Source organism: Dendropsophus ebraccatus, chromosome 14 (genome assembly GCF_027789765.1).
Source record: "Dendropsophus ebraccatus isolate aDenEbr1 chromosome 14, aDenEbr1.pat, whole genome shotgun sequence".
Lineage (NCBI taxonomy): Eukaryota > Metazoa > Chordata > Amphibia > Anura > Hylidae > Dendropsophus > Dendropsophus ebraccatus.
In genome coordinates, this window is record NC_091467.1 from 48596620 (window position 1) to 48612216 (window position 15597).

At 42.0% G+C, this 15597-nt stretch overlaps 1 long non-coding RNA gene across 1 annotated transcript in view; it reads right to left on the reverse strand.

Annotated features, from left to right (window-relative positions):
* The window catches only part of LOC138773116 (uncharacterized), a 201354-nt gene extending 194235 nt beyond the window's left edge, over window positions 1-7119 (reverse strand). Inside the window, exon 1 of the long non-coding RNA XR_011359876.1 lies at window positions 7038-7119. This is a non-coding gene — a long non-coding RNA (uncharacterized lncRNA). The remainder of the gene's footprint in view (window positions 1-7037) is intronic.
* Between the last annotated feature and the right edge of the window lie 8478 nt (window positions 7120-15597).

The window sequence follows — 15597 nt, forward strand, 5'->3', positions numbered from 1 at the left end:
TTTTATTACATTTTTTTTTTTTTAGCCATTATACTGTGTCACAGAGGCCTTGCGGTGCCAAAATATTTGTGCAAGACAAGTTGACGTTTCCATCAGTACCATTCTGGGGGACAAGTGACACCCTAATAATTTTTTATTCAATTTTTAATGAGGTGGTTTAATGAGCAGGAGGGCTGCTCTAGCTCCTGTTACACCAGCCTCCCCCCTCCCCTCCTTGTCAGGTGACTCTGCTTGCTCAGCTTATCTTCTCTAGTGACATGACTCCTTCACTGAGTCCACGCAGCAGGAGAGAGGGTATGAGGGGAGGGGGGAGCTGCCTATGTGCCGGAGTCAGTCTGAGGGAAGATAAGCAAGTGAGATGTGACAAGTGATGGCTTGCAGTTGTTCAGCCAATGGGAGCTGAGCAAGCCTGTCATCTGACAAGGCAGGGGAGGGGGGAGGCTAGTGTAACAGGAGAAGGAGCTGATAGAAGAGCTTGGTGACAGTGACGACAGTAATCAGGTCTGTGTGAGTTTAGTGCACTTCCTGGTGGGGGGTGGAGGGGGGAAAAGGCAGGGAAGGGAGGCAGATAGGTGATTGCAGCATATTACAAAGTTATATAACTTTGTAATGTGCTTCAATTACTGGAAAAAAGTGTTTCATGGCACTTGTCCTTTAAGCAGCTGTTTTTCACCATTTTTTGTACGCCGTTTTGTACGTTTACTATACATCACATATGACATATTATCATTATTTGTCAGGTCGGTATGATTACAGCAACATCCATTTTATATAGCTTTTGTTATAGTTTATGGAATTTATACTATAAATACAGTTTGTGTCTTGCATATTGTAAGAGCAGTAATATTTTTATTTTTTCGCCAATGGAGTTATGTGAGGAATTTTTTTTCTTGCGGCATAATCTGACTTTTTAGAGGTACACCTTTTGAGTACATGTGACATTTTTATAGCTTTTATCTATATTTTTTAGGCTATGTTCACACTACGTATATTTGAGGCTGTATAGCAACCAAAACAAGGAGTGGATTAAAAACACAGAAAGGCTCTGTTCACACAATGTTGAAATTGAGTGGATGGCCGTCATTTAATGGCAAATATGTGCTGTTATTTTAAAACAACGGCTGTTGTATTGAAATAATGGAAGTTATTTACCGTTATATGGCGGCCATCCACTCAATTTCAACATTGTGTGGACAGAGCCTTTCTGTGTTTTCAATCCACTCCTAGTTTTGGTTGCTATGAGGACCTGACATGAGGACCAAATACAGCCTCAAATATACATAGTGTGAAGCCATCCTTAGAGGGTGAGTTAACAAAAAACTGTCATTTTGATATTTTTTTTTTTTGCGGCGTTAATGTAATAGGTTAATAGACGGAGTCATTATAGAGGCAGCAATACCAAATATATGTATCTCATTTATAGGGGATCATTTATAAAGGGGGATAAGGAATATGTATATTTATTTATTTATTTAATTTATTTCTTTATTTATTTATGTATGTATGTATGTATTTGTGTGTGTGTTTTAACTTTTTCAGGTACCGTAATGGAATGTATTATAGAGTGAATGAGCTGTCAGAACGCTGACAGCTCATTCTCACGATCAGACCCCTGACTCAGTGATTTTAATAAGAAAGAGGTCTATACCGAGGTCAGGGAGTGGAATGACTGCTGTTGTGATTATACAGTGCCTAATTTCCTGTACGCTGTCATAGTAATCATAGTTATCGATGAGTGTTATAAAGAAAATGATCGGCTGATGACAACCAACATAAAGTCTTTATGTCCTGACTAGGGATGGTCCGAACCGAGTTCGGTTTGGGTTCGTACGAACCCGAACCCTCGGTAATGATTCCCGCTGTCTGCCCGCTCCGTGTAGCGGGCGGATCCAGCGGGAGGACCACCTGGAAAACTGGGATACAGCCATAGCCATAGGCTGTATCCCAGTTTTCCAGGCGTTACTCCCGCTGTATCCGCCCGCTCCACAGAGCAGGCAGACAGCGGGAATCTGCTGCCGAGCGTTCGGGTTCATACGAACCCGAACCTCGGCAGGTTCAGACCATCCCTAGTCCTGACCTAAAATCATCAGCTGCTGATTGCGTATCGCTACATGAAATAGTGATGCACGTCCGACAGCTGACGACTGTGTAAAGAAAATAACAAAGTCCATACATACCTGACCCCTTACAAATACCTCTCCGAGCTTTTCGGTGTCCTTGCTTCTGTCCTGTGCCCGCAGACACCACTAGAACTTCTGAGCCGGTCTCTGAAGTGACAACGGCTCAGCTACCTGTCACTGAAGACATGGAGATAGACGTGTCAGAGGTGGTTGCGGGAAGCAGGAAACGCAGGGAAAAGACATAAGGACACCGGACAGCCAGGGTAAGTATGAACTTTATTATTGCCTATGTGAAAGCAAGGGCTGCATGGACATCGCTAATGAGATATATACAGTCCATGCTCACTTACATTGCTCATCCGGCCATGTAATACTCTTCTAAGGTAGCAAAATACCTTGACTCAGCCCTACTCACCCAACCCTAGGTTCAGGGAAATCACCAACACATTTGGATGTTTCAGAAAAATTCTCCTGAATATTAATTGGTGTCACCTTGTATTTTTTCCAAGATTAACCTTTTCTACAATTATTGTACTTTTCCAACTTGAACTGGCAATTTGATCACTGGCCAGTCAATTACATTGTTAGGCTATGTTCCTACAACGGGAATGTGCCGTCATTTACCTGTAAAAATTGACCATCTATTGATCATGATCATTATTTGAGTCTGTCATTGACAATACAGGTCGTGGGAACATAGCCTTACAGAGGAAAAGGTAATTGGTCTAATAGAATTCCTTGAGGCACTGTCCAGTCTTGTTACTATTACCCAGGAACAACTTTCCAACCACTAATGTACCCTTCACAGCTTTTTTTTCTTCAAAGCATATTCCGCAGCTTATGAGTTCACATCCACGCCATCAGTCGGAGGCTCTTCATTACTTACACACTTATTGTCTACCATAGGGGCTAACGTTTCCGAACTAAACTTATCCATAGAGATTTTGTGGCAGAGTACAGAAGAAGGTTTCCAGACGTTTCATCCGGGTGCCTTTCTTAGTCAGGCCTCTCCCCATTGACCTGTCTGGCACGGGTGACCCCACCGGGAGTACTACTCCCACCAGCTTAGCTCAATGGATCACCAAGGCACGCACGCTCCCTCACCACGTCAAGGTGAAGGCACCAAGAGGGAGCCCCTCCTCCCTAGCCCAATTTTACCCATTCTGAACATTAATTTGCCTATCCTTCGTAAAAACCCACAAAGAACTCCTTAAAGGCTCCCTGATCTTCCCAGCCACTAACAAAGACCTGCTCAGTGGCGATCCCAGCCTAGGTCTGCCCAGAACCCTTAAAATGTCTTAAACATTGTTGGGACATCTTAGAAAATCTAACATTTAAACTTAACTAAATATATATGGTTTGCCCATGGGGTACTTAGGCACAGAGTCCACTCCAGGTCTAGGTTCAGGGAAATCACCATCCTTCTAGTAGTGGAGTCCAAACTGCCTCAGCATCACAGGGGAGCCCATTCTAATGGAGACAGTGTCCTCCACCCATTTCCAGAACATTGAGGGGCCACTCAAAGGAAAGTGGCAGTCGAGCCGAAGCTGCAGACGTTTGTCTCCATCCTGTATTTTCTAATTAAAACTCATCTGACGTCTTTTTTTTTTTTTTAATAGCACATTTAAGTTTGACAATCATTTATCTAGAACCCTTAATATTTTATCTTTGCATAGAATACATACAGTTAGCTCAAGAGCTGCTAATGCCCACCCCAGTCTCCTAACATTGTCCCACCCAGTGCCCAGCCCAGCGGACCCACCTGGCACTCTTAACAAGTCAAAAACATTGTTGAGACATTTAAAACGTCAACTGGAATATACAGTTTGCCCATGGGGTGCTAAGGCGAGTCCACTCCCGGTCTAGGTTCAGGGAAATCACCATACCACTAGGCCTTTTAGTAGTGGAGTCCAAACTGCCTCAGCATCACAGGGGAGCCCATTCTAATGGAGACAATGTCCTCCACCCATTTCCAGAACATTGAGGGGCCACTCAAAGGAAAGGGGCAGTTGAGTTGAAGCTGCAGACGTTTTTTTTTTTGTATTTTATTTTAATTTTTTTTTTTTTAAAGAGCATTTATAAGCTGTTATGTGTGGCAGTCACGGCCTCTACAAGGTGATGATAAGGAGAAACAATAAAGGGGACCTATAACACCATCAGCAGTTAGAATACTAGGGATTCGAGTCAAATGACTTGATATAGGGTATAGAGAAACATGTTACCCTCAGATCAGACAGACCATTAAAAAGAAAAGCTAGACAGAAAGATCAGGGTTTGTCTTCCTCTTTCAGAACCCTTCTGGTTTGCCTTTGTTGTCACTGTGGCAAGGTTGATCAGTTTGCACGTTGAATGCTAGGTGGCTGTTCCCATAACGTGTCAACAAATTAGAGAGAACGTAATGTGTGCAGTAATGACAGGCATAGACTTCACAAAGTTTCTCTCGTCATTATCTGAAATGCACAGGTGTAATTGAAAGTATGTTCACACATGGTGGAGTTTCATAGTATTATCGCAATGAAGGACAGCTGGACGTCAATTACATGTACCCCTATACCCCTTTCTGAACTTTAATTTTATTACACTAATAAAAATAATTAGAACTAGGTAAAATGTGTTTAGTCAACTTGTAATAATAACCCATATAAGAGATAGCTAAGTGTAGATGCAATTCACTTATTGAACTTGTATTCACCCCTATACTCATGGCCGTAATTACCACTAGGCACCCATGGTCTGGTGCCCAGGGCAGCACCAGGGAGCAGGGAGAAGGATTTTATTTTTTAGTCTCCCACCTCCCATTCAGACTTGCCAGTAAATTTGGTGTCTTTTCGAGGGGGGGGAGGGGGTATGGTGGTATTGGTCAGGTCTGGTGTGGTGCTGTTAAATATATACAGACTGCTTTTATTAGTCATTCAATGTGGAAATTTGTTTTAAGCAGTTAAAAACCATGAAAAACGTGATTCAGACAATGTTTCTGCATGTAGAGAAATGCATTTGGCTGAAACCACGCTCCAATTTCTTCCCTGGTAGTCATGTGCTGTTACCAGAATTATTGGCCATACGCCATTGGTTGCCGCATGAGGGCCTGGGGTGATTTGGACTTTTATTAGGGGAGGGGATTTTTTATTAATAAAAACACTTTTTTACTTTTTTTTTTACTGTAACTAGAAGCCCCCCTGGGGGGCTTGTATATACATAGCACTGATCTCTCATAGAGATCAATGCTGTGTATATACACAGCAAAGATCGATTAGATCGGTCATAGATTACTATAGCCTGCTGCAGGCCATAGCAATCTATTGCCGAGTCGGGATCAGCGTCATTCCGACGCTGAGGCCCGGCACGGGCAGAAGAACGGATCTCCCCCCCGCGATCGCATTGCGGGGGGGAGATCCGTCCCACTAGACACCAGGGCAGTGTGAACACAGCATCTAAGTGCAGCTGTCAGGTTTGACAGCTGCACTTAGAGGCTTAATTAGCCGGCGCGGCAACGGGACCCGCGCCGGCTAACAGAGGCACTGCCCGGCTGCACGTGTCAGCCGGGATCAGCGCCGTTCAGAGCGGGGTCCCGGCGGGACCCCGCTCTGAACACCCCGAGTGGCACCATGACGTATCAGATACGTCATGGGTCGCTAAGGGGTTAAATAGCACATTTACTTTTCACAATAAGTTAACAACATTGTTCAAACCTTTACCTGCTATCTTCATATGTAATCACCTTTATCAAAGTTATTATATATATACAGTATATATATATATATATATATATATATATATATATATATACACACACACACACACACACACACACACACACACACATACATATATATATATATATATATATATATATATATATATATATATATATATATATCTGTGTTGTCAGTTTCTAGCTGACAGGCAGTGTATACCCTGCTGCTTATGATCTGGCTTTTCCAATACTCCGATCACCAGCTGTGTCTTCAGGCCCTGCCTCCTCCAGGTGGCGGAGGTGGCGGCCTGAAGGTACAGCTGGTGGCCAGGGGGTTTGGAAAAGCCAGATGCCGAAACACAAGAAGCAGAGATGTAAGTATACACTGCTTGTGATATGGAAATGACAGCATGGATATATACTGTACATATCTGTGCTGTCAGTTTCCCTTTATTGGCAACATAAACCCCTGTTTACACAGGAAGATGTGCGGCCGATAAAGACACATTTTTTAAGCACGTTCTGAACAGACGATCATCTGATAATCGGGCGTTTGCTCGGTCTTTGGCTAATCACTATCACTTTTACACAGGCCGATTATCGCCACAGAAGCGTTTCTAGCGACTATCCTGGATGATTTTGAACCATGTAAAAGGCAATTAAGTTGTGTCATGACAGGTTGTAGATAATTATGCTCACATGACTCCTACACATGAAAACCAATACCCATTGAAACTAATCGAGACCAATGGGCAATGGCTTTCACTGTGCACACAGAGGGGGAGATTTATCAAACATGGTGTAATGTGAAACTGGCTCAGTTGCCCCTAGCAACCAATCAGATTCCTCCTTTCATTTTCCAAAGATTTTATGAGGAATAAAAGATGGAATCTGATTGGTTTCTAGGGGCAACTTAGCCAGTTTCACTTTATACCTTGTTCGATAAATCTCCCCCAGTGTATCAATGCAGCAAATACAGGAGGTCTCACTTAGCTATGTGTCCTGTGTCCTGTGCTTAAATCCAGGCACCTCCTATTTCTCACTTCACGACAATGGTAAGTAGGGTCCTTGCCATCCTTGTGTCCTCAGCCACTTCAGAGTCAGTATAGGAAGCATCCAAAACAAGCATGATATAATGTTACAGTAATGACTCCCACCCCCTGCAGGATACTAACAGGACCCAGTGGTAAAGGGAAATTACTCATGGTAAAATGTATACCTACCGTAGTCTGGCTGTCAGGCTCCATGGTATGTTGTTTCCAAGGGGCTTGGCTGTGCTGTGTGGTGATGAGCTAACAACTGCCCATAGCAACCAGTTAGCAACCAATCACAGTGCAGCTTATAGTGCTCCAGCAGTTAAAGCTGCACTGTGATTAGCTGCCTATAGCAGCCAATCACAGTGCAGCTAATTGTGCTGCAGCAGTACAAGCTGCCCTGTGATTGGGCAGCATTTATCTCAATTACTTTTAGCGTATGTTTATTAGTCCTGTACTTAGAGATGTTGTCACTTTTTATGGTGTCTATTGTAGACAAGAAAATCATGCAGTGTCCTAATATACATGTATCCTCACCCTACAGTGATACCAGTGGTGTAGTGTAGGAGCAGTGCCAGGGTCGGACTGGGGTATCTGGGGCCCACCAGCGGAAATGATCCTGGTGGCCTGACAATGAGTGAGAACCAGTGAGAAACATGTTAGTCATTGTTTGTGCTGATTCTAAAGCTTGGGGCCCACCAGAGGATCCTGCGGTCTTCTGGTGGGCCAGTCCGACACTGAGCAGTGCTATTACAATAAACGATAACGATTCTGAACTGCCACTAATCGTTTAGTGTAATAAGGCCGTTACTGACTAGGACTATACATGGCATCAGTCATGTCACCGCCCTCACATACATCAAGTGACTAACCATAGTTCACCATTAGTCCTATATGGTTATATAATGGATATCATGGAAAAGCTCACTCACATCCCATTTTTGCCATCCATTAAACATATACATTTAAATGCATGAAAAATATGTTGAAACCTATTGCTGAATGGACCTATAGAAAAGAATTGGTAAAACATGGTGCATCAAAGTGCACACTATTCAATGTGTCTTGCCTTATTAAGGTCTGTGTAGATGTTTCTTGTGGGATAAAAGAGCATGGCATGCTATGCTTTCTTTTCCTTATGAACAGCAATGTATATATCAACTGGTAATTTTACATTACATGCAATGGGGAGTGAATACAAAAAATAAAGCTTAGAGCGAATGTACCATTAGGTTTATTCACTTTAGGGTACAAACCCACTTGACGTATTTGCTGCGTGAATCAGTCTTAAAAATAAGCAGGCAAATTGCAGGTTGGCTTTATACGATTGTTCTGCGTTAAAATTTCTGCGTATTTTTGAAGCGTGAAGCTTGTTGTTAGCAAAGCATCAGTTGTTAAAATACGCAATTGCGTATTTTTGAAGCGTGAAGCTACATGCGTTTTTCACACAGGTTGTTAACAACTGATGCTTTGCTAACAACAAGCTTCACGCTTCAAAAATACGCAATTGCGTATTTTAACGTAGAACAATCGTATAAAGCCAACCTGCGTTTTGCCTGCTTATTTTTAACACTGATTCACGCAGCAAATACGTCAAGTGGGTTTGTACCCTTAGTGTTGCACATAAATAGAACAGCATCGGTGTGAGGAAGCCGGTGCCACGGTCTATTTTTTCCCTTTTGTTCCCGCACACGGCGCCGGTCTATTACTGAGCACCAGCGCGGGCTGAAGCACTGGAGGTAGGCCGGCTCGCCCCCAGTGGAGGAAACCCCCGCCCATCTATGACACGGCTCCATTGATTCTAATGAAGCTGCGTCACAGAGGGGGCTTTCGTCTGGTGCCTAAGCCTGGGCCAGTGCTGAGTGAAAATAAAACATTGTGTGAACAGGTAAAAAAATATTTTTTCCGTATTTTGCAAAAGCAAGGGGAAAATAATGAGCACGTTCATGCTCATTTTATATGATGTGAGCACTGCTGGCCAATTTCTCATCGTCTTCAATGTAGCGCATAACTATATTGAAAATACGGCCTTATTTTTGCCACAAAATTACAGTTAATATAGTATGTGAACACAGCTTTAGGCTATGTTCACACAACGTTAAGAATGGGCGTTGTTGCTGATTAAAACAACGCCTGTTCTTGTCATAAAAATGTGCTGCCTCAAAATCAATGCAAATAACAGCCGCTATTCACACACTGCCCTGAGACCTCAAGTTTCCATGTGTTCTGGTCCTAAATTTGTCATGTATTATTGCCTTAAGACCCCAGATCTCCATGTGTATTTGTCCCAATACCTTAAGTTTTCAGGTGACATTATCTTGAGACCTCAAGTTTCCATGTGTTCTGGTCCTAAATTTGTCATGTATTATTGCCTTAAGACCCCAGATCTCCATGTGTATTTGTCCCAATACCTTAAGTTTTCAGGTGACATTATCTTGAGACCTCAAGTTTCCATGTGTTGTTGGCCTAAGACCTTAAAGCAAATGTACCATCAGGTACATCAGGGTTCCGGTGCTGTGGCCCTTTTTTTGAAACGTCATCCAGTCCCCATGCTCAGTGCCTTTCTTTTGCCATGTGCCGGCCTGGCTATGTACTGGGGACGGGCCCATCGCCTTCCAGTGTGACCAACTGAAGGGCCCATCGCCTTCCATGTGCGGGGACGGCGTTTCAAAAAAATTACCACATCGGGATCCCCTCACCGGCGCTGATTGGCTTATGTAAATAAAAACATCAAGTTTCCATGTGTCATCCCAAGAGCTATAGTTTCCAGTGGTCATTGGCTTGAGCATCTACTGTATATGTTGTTCCTTTTCATGTGTTACTGTTCCAAGACCTAAACATTACATGTATTGTTGTCCTGATGCCTGAGGATTGGATGTACCATTTTCCTGATAGCTTTAATTTTCTTGTCTCATGGTCCATAGATCTGTCTGTATACAGCTATAAATCGTGAGCTCCCTCTAGGAGGGGCTGCATCCAGCCATGGTACAGAGAGTCTGGAGCTATGAAAGCAATCTATCCAGAAAGTAATGATCTTTGGGCTTGTTGAATATTTTGATGCAGATCTTTTTTCATTGCCCCACAGAATTCTCTAACTTTTATAGAAACTCAGGATAATTATCTGTTGAAATGGCCTTCACAAGAATGTATTGAGTATGGAGAAATATCGACAAAAACCTGTGTGTGATCCTTTGGGATTTTTCTGTATGAGATCTTCACTCTGGGGCAAACACCATATTCAGGTGAGGACAAAATTGTCATATAAAGTGATATCCTATAGGACTCACATGTAATAAAATAATTCAGAAACAAAATTCCTTAAAGCATAATAGTTTTTTTTAAATTTAATTCCATATATATCCAAATGGGTGGCCATTTTGCCTCCCTATATGCTTCCATCTAGAATATTGGAAACTGGCCATAGAATGTATAAATATAATAAATGTATGCCTACTTAACAAAAGTGCTGCCTACTAGCAATGACTGTCTGCTTTTTGTATCACATATAAAGAATATGTTATAAGGGACAAAATATACCAGCTATACTAAGGACTAAATCACCTAAGTAAGGCTATGTTCACACTATGTATGTGTGCGGCTGTATTTTTTATGCGGCTGTAAATGTGCGGATGAAACTCCGGCCGTGGGAAAAAATAGACATGCGGCTGAAAACATACGGTCATTTACTTGGAAATCTGGTTCAACTAAAAATAACAAATAAAATCTTAAGAAAGTGATGCAAACACCTCTGGATGCATCTGGGAAAGCAGGGAACACAGTTTACATGAATCGCTATTACCGGGGTTTGCGATCCTCTGCAGTAATGCCGATGCCTCTTATGGTTAATCTATTGAAACACAATAAAACACATTTTCTTTGTAATAAAGTCCCTTTCGTTGTTCAATAATTTAATTCTAACGAATCCATCATTGTGCAATTAAATATACTGTTAAAATAAATATATATATAAATAAATGTATATTTATATATATATTTATTTTTTGACAGTATATTTAATTGCACAATGATGGATTCGTTAGAATTAAATTATTGAACAACAAAACTGATTTTATTTAAATGAAAATGTGTTTTATTAATTAAATATTAATTAGTACAGGAAGCTCTAGTAAGCCGTTAATTCATATTGCCGGCAATAGACCATTCTGTACTAATCATCACTTTACTTTAATTAAAACATCAAATGTTTCTTCTAATTATGTTATCACAATAGCATTATTAGAAGAAACATTTAGAATTATATGTGCGCTCAGCTGATTGGCTGATCGGCTCAGCACACATATAATTAGCGGGTCTGCAGCACAGTGACTTCATTGTGCTGAGGACACATCGGGGTGAGTATAGAGCTCTCCCCACCCCCTCCTCAGCACTGCACCCCTCCCAGCAAGGAAGGGGGGTCACTTAACCCCTTCCTTGCTGGGATGGGTGCAGTCTGACATCAGTCTGGCCCCCAAGGGGTTAAGGGGGATGCAATACATCCTCCCTTAACCCCTTGGGGGCCAGACTGTAAGCAGCGATCTGTAAAGATGCTGCATACTGTAAGGAGCACAACACTGCTCACAATGATGGGTGTTGTGCTCCTATTTGTGTGTTTTTTGTGTGTTTCCCCCTTTTTGTTTTTCAGATATCGGTATCCTGGGGATTACGTCGGATTACGTGGACTACGTCGATGACCAGCGGTTGTTTGTTTTTTTTTTTTAATAAAATGGTCAATGAATCCATTACTAAGTCGGGGCCTAGTGTTAGACGGTATAAAATGGCTAACACTAACCCCCTATTATTACCCCAGTACCCAATGCCACCAGGGGTACTGGGAAGAGCCGGGTGCCAGTGGTCCCGGAGCGTCAAAATTGGCGCTCCTGGACCGGAGGGCAGCAGGCTGGTAAGATTTAGGCTGGGGAGGGCCTAAACCAATGGCTCTTCCCACCCTGGTGTTACCAGGCTGCTGTCGTTTCGTTTTTAACCCGGCTGGTTATAAAAATAGGGGGGACCCTATGCGGTATTTTTTTTAAATAAATAAATAATTAAAAAAAACCACATAGGGTCCCCCCTATTTTTATAACCAGCCGGGTTAAAAACCAAATGACAGCAGCCTGGTAACACCAGGGTGGGAAGAGCCATTGGTTTAGGCCCTCCCCAGCCTAAATCTTACCAGCCTGCTGCCGCCCGGTCCAGGAGCGCCAATTTTGACGCTCCGGGACCACTGGCACCCGGCTCTTCCCAGTACCCCTGGTGGCATTGGGTACTGGGGTAATAATAGGGGGTTAGTGTTAGCCATTTTATACCGGCTAACACTAGGCCCCGACTTAGTAATGGATTCCGTCTATTAGACGGCTTCCACTACTAAGTCTATAAAGTAAAGAAATAAAGACAAGACACAAGTTAAAAAAATTTTTTATTCAAATAAAAACACCCCCACACCCCTCATTGACCATTTTATTAAAAAAAACAACAAACAACCGCTGGTCATCGACGTAGTCCACGGAATCCGACGTAATCCCCAGGATACCGATATCTGAAAAACAAAAAGGGAGAAACACACAAAAAACACACAAACAGGAGCACAGTGAGCGGTGTTGTGCTCCTTACAGTATGCAGCATCTTTACAGATCGCTGCTTACAGTCTGGCCCCCAAGGGGTTAAGGGAGGATGTATTGCGTCCCCTTTAACCCCTTGGGGCCAGACTGATGTCAGACTGCACCCATCCCAGCAAGGAAGGGGTTAAGTGACCCCCCTTCCTTGCTGGGAGGGGTGCAGTGCTGGGGAGGGGGTGGGGAGAGCTCTATACTCACCCCGATGTTGTCTCTTCGCTGGTCCGCAGCACAATGAAGTCACTGTGCTGCGGACCCGCTAATTATATGTGCGCTCAGCCGATCAGCCAATTAGCTGAGCGCACATATAATTCTAAATGTTTCTTCTAATAATGCTATTGTGATAACATAATTAGAAGAAACATTTGATGTTTTAATTAAAGTAAAGTGATGATTAGTACAGAAAGCTCTTTTGCCGGCAATATGAATTAACGGCTTATGGAGCTTCCTGTACTAATTAATATTTAATTAATAAAACACATTTTCGTTGAAATAAAATCAGTTTCGTTGTTCAGTAATTTAATTCTAACGAATCCATTATTGTGCAATTAAATATACTGTCAAAAAATAAATATATATATAAATATACATTTATTTATATATATATTTATTTATTTTAACAGTATATTTAATTGCAAAATGATGGAATCGTTAGAATTAAATTATTGAACAACGAAAGGGACTTTATTACAAAGAAAATGTGTTTTATTAATTTAATATATTAACTATTAGAGGCATTGGCATTCGGCATCATTGCCGGCTATTTTTGAAGTACTCCGTACGGACCGCCTGTCAATCCACGGCCGCATTTCCAGCCGCAAACAATGGTCTTGTTCATTCTTTACGGGTCCGTTTACGATAGGGCCGTAGATTCATACACAGTGTGCACTGTGCAGCCATATATCGTATACTTTCCAGCGTACGCATGAACCACCAAAAATACCGCCGCACAATTACAGCCGCAAATACAGCCGCACAGTTACATAGTCTGAACCTAGCCTAAAACTGGAATGGAGATTCTTTGTAGACCATTGTTGGGACATACCATACATATGACGTTATAAAAACTCTGCCATCTACATATTGCCTTGATCTGTAAAGTGATGATGCAAGTGATCAATAAATACTATTGATACAAAAAAAGTCTAGATTTGCTGGTTGTTGTGTATGCCTTCTCTTTACTAATAACAAAAGCCACCTTGAAGGAACTCTACACAAAAAATAAGTTTTCACTAAAGCCATGGATAAAGTAGTCTTAGAGTAAAAGTCTAAAGTTCAACATTATTTCTCAGTCAGCAATAGAATATAGGGATCGGCACTGTGCAACTCTTTTTTCAGCCACTTATAGCCTACACACGTGAGCTCAATAAACAATTCGCTTATGGTGGTGCAATGTACCAGAAGAAAGGCATGTAGATATTGTTCATTCAGCATTCAAGAAGAAAATAAATCTGGATGCAGTCACTAATATAGCAGAAAGAAACGTTCCTTTATTTTGCAATGGATATTCTCACAGCATGGTCCGAGGAGGCGGAGGACACCAAACACCCTCCACTGATGATGACAACTGTTTCACGCCTACTTTTCGGCGCTTCCTCAGCATTATTTCTAGTGCAAGCTCTGCAGGGGCAGAGCATGACATATACTAAACCTGCCCAAAGCGAACATCTAAATACAAAACCTTCTCCAGGAACAAAGAATCGGGCACATTGAAATTTGATGTCAGGAGAGATGTTTGGGAACCTCCTCAGTCCAGTTATTAGGCGCCTACTACACACTTCGTACAGGATGTTAAGAGAGTAATTACTCCATCTGCTTGCATTTTGGATGTTATGCATACAGCAGAACATATTGCAGAAAACCATGACTAAGGACCCAGTGGGGTCCGAAACGCGTTGGTGTTATATGTATATCCAATAAAGCATTCAATATCATTTGAGCTGGAGAGGATCTTTTCTTCTTTTCGTATTAAATATTCTACCCAGTCATATCTACTTGTAGGCAAGCTGAGTGACAACTTGTAAGTCTTCCATTACTGATCTGATCTCTCAGCTTTAGAGGTTGTATATGACTTAAAATAAAAACACATGGCTGCTTTCTTTCGGAAAGGGCACCACATCAGTCCCCAAACTGTGTGCAGTACTGCAGTTCATTTCCATTGAACTAAATGAGGCTAAGCTACAATACCATCCTGTATTATACTCCAGAGCTGTATTCACTATTCTGCTGGTGGGGTCACTGTGTACATACATTACATTACTTATCCCGAGTTCCATCCTGTACAGTATTATGCTCCAGAGCTGTATTCACTATTCTGCTGGTGGGGTCACTGTGTACATACATTACTTATCCTGAGTTCCATCATGTACAGTTTTATGCTCCAGAGCTGCACTCACTAATCTGCTGGTGGGGTCACTGTGTACATACATTACATTACTTATCCTGTACTGACCCTGAGTTACATCCTGTATTATAGTCCAGAGCTGCACTCACTATTCTGCTGTTGGAATCACTGTGTACATATACTACTTATCCTGTACTGATCCTAAGTTACATGCTGTATTATGCTCCAGAGCTGCATTCACTAATCTGTTGGTGCAGTCACTGTATACATACATTACATTACTTATCCTGTACTCATCCTGTATTATGCGGCAGAGCTGCACTCACTATTCTGCTGGTGCAGTCACTGTGTACATACATTACGCTACTTATCCTGTACCAATCCTAAGTTAAAGCTTCAATTATACTCTAGAGCTGCACTCATTATTCTGCTGGAGGAGTCTGACTAGTTATACTGATATGGAAAAGGTTTTGTGATTTGAAGATTTTTCAGTGGTGCCTTCTTTTGTAGGATTTTTCTGTGGTGTACAGGTATCCACAATACAGTTTATTGGTCTTTATAGGATTTATGATATGGAAACGGGTCAGTATATCACTACAGTAGGCAGCAGATGTGTCCTTCAGGAGGCTGCTGTGTAGCTTGTAGGTAACTTCTGCTGGGGCACAATGGCTATAGGATTTATCACTTAGGATTTATCACATAATATAACATAAAATGACTTCTTATAGTCTTGTAGGTAAAGTGCTAGATCTTGTTGTTTTCTTCCTCCTTCATACCAGCGGGCGAGTTTCCCTCA